The sequence below is a fragment of the Hibiscus syriacus genome, unplaced genomic scaffold (assembly GCF_006381635.1).
Source record: "Hibiscus syriacus cultivar Baekdansim isolate YM2019G1 unplaced genomic scaffold, ASM638163v2 tig00110290_pilon, whole genome shotgun sequence".
Lineage (NCBI taxonomy): Eukaryota > Viridiplantae > Streptophyta > Magnoliopsida > Malvales > Malvaceae > Hibiscus > Hibiscus syriacus.
This window is the reverse complement of record NW_024062663.1, coordinates 260,672-268,466: the sequence shown is the minus strand read 5'-3', so window position 1 is coordinate 268,466 and position 7,795 is coordinate 260,672. Positions and strand designations below refer to the sequence as shown.

The following is a 7,795-nucleotide window of genomic DNA, read 5'->3' as shown; positions in this document are numbered from 1 at the left end:
GATATTTATACCAAATAAAACTTTGATTAACTAGAAAACAAATGATTATAACTAATTTATATTATAGATATGTTTAATTTTTTTATATATTAATAATTTATTGAGTTTTAAAATTTAGAGATTATTTGAATTTTATGTTTAAATGGATTTGTTTGTTAATTCTCAATATTGATAAGGATTCAAAGAACATTATATGTATTATTAATTAATTTTTTAAATATTGAAACTATGCAAAATTTAATTCAATTTGAATCAATTACATTTTTTTCAAAAAATCGAATAACATAATTTAATTAATTATTTTTAAAAAATTAATCGAATCAAATTTATTGATCAACTCTTTGCATTAGGTCAGCATATCTCTTTGGCTAATCTGTGGGTCACACCACCTATATTTTAATTGTAACAAGATCATGCCCTTTAATTTTTAATCATCTTGCCATTTTGTATAATTTTATTTATTTTAAAGACTAAATATTATAATTTACATTTAAAGTTGTTATATATTTACTTAAAATTGATAGTTTCTAAAAAAACAGTTTTAAAATTCGCTTGATATTATTTTTAAAAGTGTAAACTACATTGTTGACCACTTTCTTGAAGTTTTGTAATTTTTCTCGTTGAATTAAAAAAAACATAATATTTTGTCATTTTTTTATTTAATTAAGATATAATCTGAGAATCATGTTGTTATACTTTTAACAGATTATTGATGTGATACAGTGAATTTATAAAATTAAAAAAGATATATTATACAAATGGTTACTAATGTTTGAGTAAATTTTTGTTTCCCCCACTAAAGTTTCAAAGTAACAAATTGGTCACTAAAACATCAAATAGTTCATTGAACAATGATTTTATATCTAATTTACCCCCAAAGCTTTTTTCTCTCCAATTTTTCCAATATATATATATATTAAACTTTAAAAATAACCTTAGAAATTAACTTTTTTGGATATGAAACAATCAAAATTTTTTAATGATAAATAAAAAATTAGAATTTTTTTAAACTGTTTAACTATGAGCTTATCAAATCTCATTGTGTAGATATGAGGTTTTTTTAAATGTTTAAATATAACATAAACATCCACTCATTGAGTAATTGAAGATAAGACTAATACGCCTTAAAAAAGAAGAAAAGATAAGACTAATACACGTGTGTCACTTTCATTTGACTCGTGTTCGTGTTTGTATCGATACGTGTACCGTGCGAATTCATTATTATTTTTTTGACAAAATTCATATGTTTTGTTCATATTTTTTGCCCTTATTATTTTTTCTTTCATTTTAGCCAAACATGTGCTCATACTGCAGCTACGAAGGCGAAAGGTGTGGCCTGTAGGAACTTTCAAAGACATTTGACGTAGTACGTATTTTCGTGCTTAACATAAAAAGTGTCAATTCAAAAATAATTATTTTTAATAATTTTTAGGTGATATTTGGGTAAAAAACCCTCATATCTCCATCTCTTCTTTTACAAAATAATCAATCTTTTTCTCTCTTAACCATTTTATTAAATAGTACATGAACTTTCATGTTTGAATAGGATTATAACATGAGGAAATAAATTCATATTTTTTTACGAATTAAGATTGCACAATTACATTATTTTTACACAATATTTTCCAATTAAAAATAAATTTTGAATTGGGGAATCTAATTAAAAAAGAATGTGTTGGTGAAAATTCTAAACTCACTTGTTTGAGTAGAAGTATAGTAAAATAGTATTTATTGGTGGTGATTAGGGCCGTAAATCAGTCGAGTCAAATTTAAGGATTGTTGAGTTTAAGTCGATTAAAAAAGTTTAAATTTGGATTCGACTTGACTCAAAATCTCGTGAGTTTAAAATTATCAAGTTCGACTTAAACTCAAAAAAAAAATCGAAGCTCGACTTGAGCTCGAAAAAACTTGAATTCAAAACATTTTTATTCAAAACATTTTTAGACTTAACTCATTTGAATCTCAAACTCGAGCTCAGTTTAAGTTCGAACTCGAGCTCGAATATGAACCTTAAGTACATGAAAACTTTATTTATTTTTTAAAAATAAAAACATCATATAATGTTTATATTATAATAATTTAATTTAAAAACAACTCATTTTGATTCGTTAAAAACTCCAATTGAATTCGAACTTAAATCGAATCCGTTAAATTTAATATTAATCAAACTTAAATTATTTTTATTTAACGGGTCGCGGGTAAACCCGTTTAACCTGCGTGTTAAATGGACAGGCCACGAGTCTTAAAATTCAAAACCATTTATGAATGCAAATTTTTTAATCCGCCCCATTTAAGTCTACTCCGTCAAAACTCGCATGCTAAACGAGCGGATAGCTCGTATACCTACCTCTACTTGTGGTGATGCTGAGCGTTTGTATTGATTTTGAGTGTTTGACTAATCATCTATCTTGATGTTGAATCCAACCAAAGACAAAGCATATTCTATTAATTAAATGAATTATAACACCAGTTCTGTTTTCAAGCATAAATTTAATAAAGCTCAGAAAATGACTGGTTATTGCAATTTTTTTACCACTTGAAATAATTAATATATTAAAACCTAATACATTATTTTAATCTCACTCTCTCTCTGTGCCCACCCCCACCATCTCTATTATCCTCGCTTGTAATTCACTGCAAGCCTTATCTATTTGCAACTCACATGTCACGACTTCAATTAAATGTTTCTTTTATGTTCCTTCTTGCAATTCAGCCAAAAAAATGGCGCCTTTGCTTAACCATTTTTCTGGTTTTTCAACAGCATTGAAAACAAAAAGATACCTTTTATTTTAAAGGACGATCTTGATACTGAAAAAAAACAAAACCCAATTCCTTCTTTTCGGTTTTAATCGTTATCATGGGAAGTAAATGGAGGAAAGCAAAGCTGGCTCTTGGTATGAACATGTGTATATGCCTCATCAAAGCTTGAAGACTCATCACCATCAGGATCTATTGCTAAAGCTGCTTCTCTATCTCCAGTTTCTCCTTCAGAAAACGACAGCCTCCCTACAACTCCTACCCCTTCCTCTTCCGGGCTTCGGGTGTCCAAATCCAGCCCAAAATCTTCCAAGGTTAGCATGTTTTCTCGTTTTCTTACCAAATTCACTTCATTTTTAATTCAGAATCAACATAAAGTTACTTTTTCTCCATTTTCTGAAGTTGGTTTTGTTGCTACTTTTGATTTTTTTTAAAGAAAAAATAATTTATTAGCAGTAACTGCTCTTATGGCATTAATGCTTTTCCCCTGGATGGACCTCAGAGGAGATCCTGGTTGTCAGTGACTAGATTATTTTATTTTCTTCGTTAACTTAATCATGGGACTTCTTTTCTAATCCATGGTAGTGGGATTTATTTGAAAAGGTTTTTTTTTCATTTTTTAAAATAGTCTAATTATTCCTATTCTCAGATGTAATCTTGATCTTTGAATAATGGGGATTCAGTGTATGAACTATGAATGTTAGTGTACACTATTAACAACTACTATATATGTTGTCAAGTTTGAATTTACTTTTAAAGACCGTACATACTTGAGTTTTACCTCTCTATCTCTATATGAGATAGTATCTTATTGTAAAATTCTTAGTTTTACAGAGAATTAGAATTGATAGACGAGTGAAAATAGATTGTTGAAACTAACAATATAAGAATCAAAAGATATTTACAGAAAATAATAATAAACAAAGAGATAATCTCATCTGTATATTTTTATTCATTGAGCAGTCCTCAATCTATATAAAATTAGCTACCTGATTTCAACTTTCAAGGCTTGTTATCATGTGGGGTAGGCTTGGTAGGGAATGGGTAGTGTGTGATAGTGTGAAGATTCTGAAATTTCTGAAGATGTGTATTTGTTGTCGTGTTATTTTCAACTCTCCCATGAGTCCATAAGGAGGCCATGTGGGTAAAGGGGACTAGTCCCTTTGAGGACCATTCCCCTTTGGCTTATTAGAAAATGGAATACAATACCTACTGTAAGCTGTACTCTCTCTTTTTCTTTTTCTTTCTCCTTCACCTTGATGGGAAAGTGCTTTGTCTGCTCATCATAACTGCACTACACCACACAAATGTTTATGTCTCTCCTTTTCATGTTAATTTTTGAAAGGCTGTGCTTTGATTCAATTATGAGCTTTTGATCTATTAAGCTTCAACAAGAATAAAGGGCTAATGGGAAATTAAAAAATTAAAAGTGAAATTTTTGGGGGCAAGCCCTATCATCTTTTGATGAACTTTGCATTTTTCTTTTTTGGTTATTTTGTTGAAAGGGTCATCATTAATTTGAGGGGATTGTTGAGTTTGCTTAACTGTGCCTGTTGGAATTGGTTTATAATTATTTTATTTTATATAGATTGCCTTAGTATATTATTTGTGCTTAATTCAAGAAAAAAATAATTCTTAATGTCATATTTCTCATAAGACAACCCTTTTTGTTTTTGTTGATTTGCCTTTACAACCTTTGACTATTTACCATTGACCTAATTTGTGGTTTTATATTAAGGTCCTTAGAAATTTTACTGCAGTAATCATGTAGATAGGCTAGTTTGGAGCTGAGTTGGATATGGATTTAAACCAAAATTGAGAAATAAGTTTCTGTTTAAACTAGAAAACGTTTGCCATCTTTGATGCTTTTCAGCTTGCTCTCTTTTGTCCTTTTTTTCTCTCTCTAAATCTAGTACTTGAGATACTTGATTTTCTGATATATTGCTTGCTTGCTGCTGCTGTGATTGTCTCATGTGAAGCTTCATTTTATCTTTGGTTATTCTTTTGTTTTTGGTTGTTAATCCAACTTCCGCAATTAACATGCATTATGGTGAAATAGATGTTATGAAGAGTAATCTTTTCTTGCAATTTGTTAACACTTCTTCTAGCTTAGTGTTTAGATTGGTGAAGGTGGTTGTGGATTCATGTTAAAGTTTATCTGTCATTTTTTCTAGCTACTGAATTGTATTTTGGACCTGTTTGTATAGTATTCTCACCTGCTTGTCATTCCAAACTGCAGAGAACCTGTCCTATATGCCTGAAAGCAATAAAACCAGGCCAAGGTCATGCGATTTTCACCGCAGAATGCTCCCATTCTTTCCATTTCCACTGTATAACTTCTAATGTAAAACATGGGAATCAGATTTGTCCCGTTTGTAGAGCAAAATGGAAGGAAATACCCTGTCATAGCCCCACTTTAGATCTCCCCAATGGAAGGTCTAGAATCATCCAGCAGATTGGCCACGGGATGATGCGAGGACGACTGTGGTACGGCAGATGCCTTCCCTTCGGTTAGATCCAACTAGGCAGATTGCTTCACTCTTTCATCCCTCTGAACCTGGAACATTCGATGATGATGAAGTCCTGGATCAGCAGGATGAGACAACTGAGGAAAATGTCTTTGCCAGTGATGCTACTAAGAATAACTCTAGTGGAACAATCGAAGTTAAAACATATCCTGAAGTGTTGGCCATTCCAAGAGCAACCAGTCGTAATAATTTTGCGATATTATCCATCTCAAGGCTCTCCGTACAAGTGGAGGGATAAATAGTAGAAATCAAACTATATTATCCCCTTGGACTCAAAGTTCTCGTGCCCCAGTTGACCTTATAACTGTTCTTGATGTTAGTGGCAGCATGGCGGGGACCAAGCTTGCATTACTAAAACGGGCTATGGGGTTCGTTATACAGCATCTTGGGTCCTCTGACCGGCTTTCTGTTATAGCATTCTCCTCCACAGCCCATCGCCTCTTTCCTCTTCGCCGGATGACTGAAACAGGCCGGCAGGAAGCATTGCATGCTGTTAACTTTCTTACTTCAAATGGTGGGACAAATATTGCTGAAGGGCTTAGGAAAGCTGCCAAGGTAATAATAGATCGAAGGTGGAAGAACCCAGTTGGAAGCATTATACTGTTATCGATGGGCAGGATACTTACACCGTCATAAGTCCTGGCAGAGCACACTCCCAGACAGATTACAAATCACTTCTCTCTGCAGGTCCCCGTATCCCTGTGCATGCCTTTGGGTTTGGTGCTGACCACGATGCTGCTTCAATGCATTCGATTTCTGAGATATCCGGGGTACATTTTCTTTCATTGAAGCTGAAGGTGTGATCCAAGATGCATTTGCTCAATGCATCGGAGGGCTTCTAAGTGTGGTAGTGCAGGAGGCATGTGTTAAAGTTGAGTGCACTTACCCAAATGTGGAATTAATTCGATAAAGGCAGGGAGTTATCGAACTAGCATCTCAGCTGATGCCAAAACAGGTTCTATTGATGCAGGAGACTTGTATGCTGAAGAAGAAAGAGATTTTCTGGTGACAGTCCATGTTCCAGTTGACGAATCCCTTGATGAGATGTCATTGCTCAAAGTTCAATGTATTTACCGAGACCCCATATTGAAAGAAATGGTGTCTTTGGAAGAAGCAAATGAAGTAAGATCCAGAGGCCCACAATAATTGGACAAACAGTAGTGTCAATGGAAGTAGACGGGAAAAAACAGGCTCCGCGCCGCAGAGGCTATGGCCGAGGCTAGAGCTGCTGCTGAACATGGTGATCTAACTGCCGCTGTCTCTCTGCTAGAGAGTTGTCGCAGGGCTTTATCAGAAACTGATTCTGCATGGGCTGGTGACAGATTATGTGTTGCACTATCTGCAGAACTAAAGGAGATGTAAGAAAGGATGGCGAACCGTCAAGTTTACGAGTCATCAGGTAGGGCTTATGTGTTATCTGGTTTGAGCTCACATTCCTGGCAGAGAGCAACCGCGAGAGGTGATTCCACCAATAGCACAAGCCTCGTTCAAGCTTACCAGACCCCTACGATGACAGATATGGTGACGCGATCCCAGACCATGTTCTTCGGCAACCCTCCGCAACGAAAGCTTCGACAAGCTCAGTCATTTCCAGCCCGTCCAGAGCCAAGGTAAATCATCAGTGAAATGTTCAAAAAACATCCATCACCCTACATTCATTTCATTTCGGTTTTATGAACCCTTTTTTTATTTTTGTAGAATATGAAGCAAGGTATAAGTGGGTATATTTTCTTGTTCTGATATGTAAAATTAATAAGAACTGGATATAATTGAAATGTTGAGAAAAAGTGAGAAGATGGGAATTAAGTTGTTTATATACGTTGATAAGGAAGGGGTATAAGAATGTAACTCTGGGAAATTTTGGGGGGGGGGGAATTGATCACTTAAATATGTGATACTGGAATGGTATATTCTGCTTTTGGTTCATGTTTCACGGCTTTTGTCTCTTCTGTTACTGTTAAAATTGTTTCACAATTTTTTGTTTCATATTTTCAACTATGTAAAAATTTCTTTTTTTAAAAAAAAAAAGAAATAATTGTGTCATGAGAACTTTTTTCTCGAAGGCATATATGAAATAAATTTAGAAATTGAATTAAGAATCAGAATTTTAGAAAAGATTTGATTCGTGATTTGGCCTACGATTTAGAGATTATGAAGAACGCAAAAAAATTAGTATGTTTAACTACGAATTTGTCTCTAAATTGAAAATTAAATTTTTTGAATATTATTTAATTGATGATCATTTTATTCCTTAAAATAAGAATTTTTAAACTAATTAAAGAATTTTAGAGAGACGCATAGTATTTATCTATTTTCAATTAAAGAATAAACTAACCCCTAATCGGATTTAAGGTGATTATTTATTATGTTTTAATCGAAATAATGAAATATTGTCATTCTTAAAAAAATATAGAATTAAAAGAAAATTAAAGATGACAAGCTAGTCAAATTATTATTTATGAGAATAAGAATGTTCCTTGATTTAAAAAACGAAGGCCAAGCCTTTGACG

General features: G+C 33.0%; 1 pseudogene; it reads left to right on the top strand.

The window, feature by feature from the left end:
• The first annotated feature begins 2,703 nt into the window (after nt 1-2,703).
• LOC120116275 lies at nt 2,704-6,922 on the top strand (annotated as a pseudogene).
• The last annotated feature ends 873 nt before the right edge of the window (nt 6,923-7,795 follow it).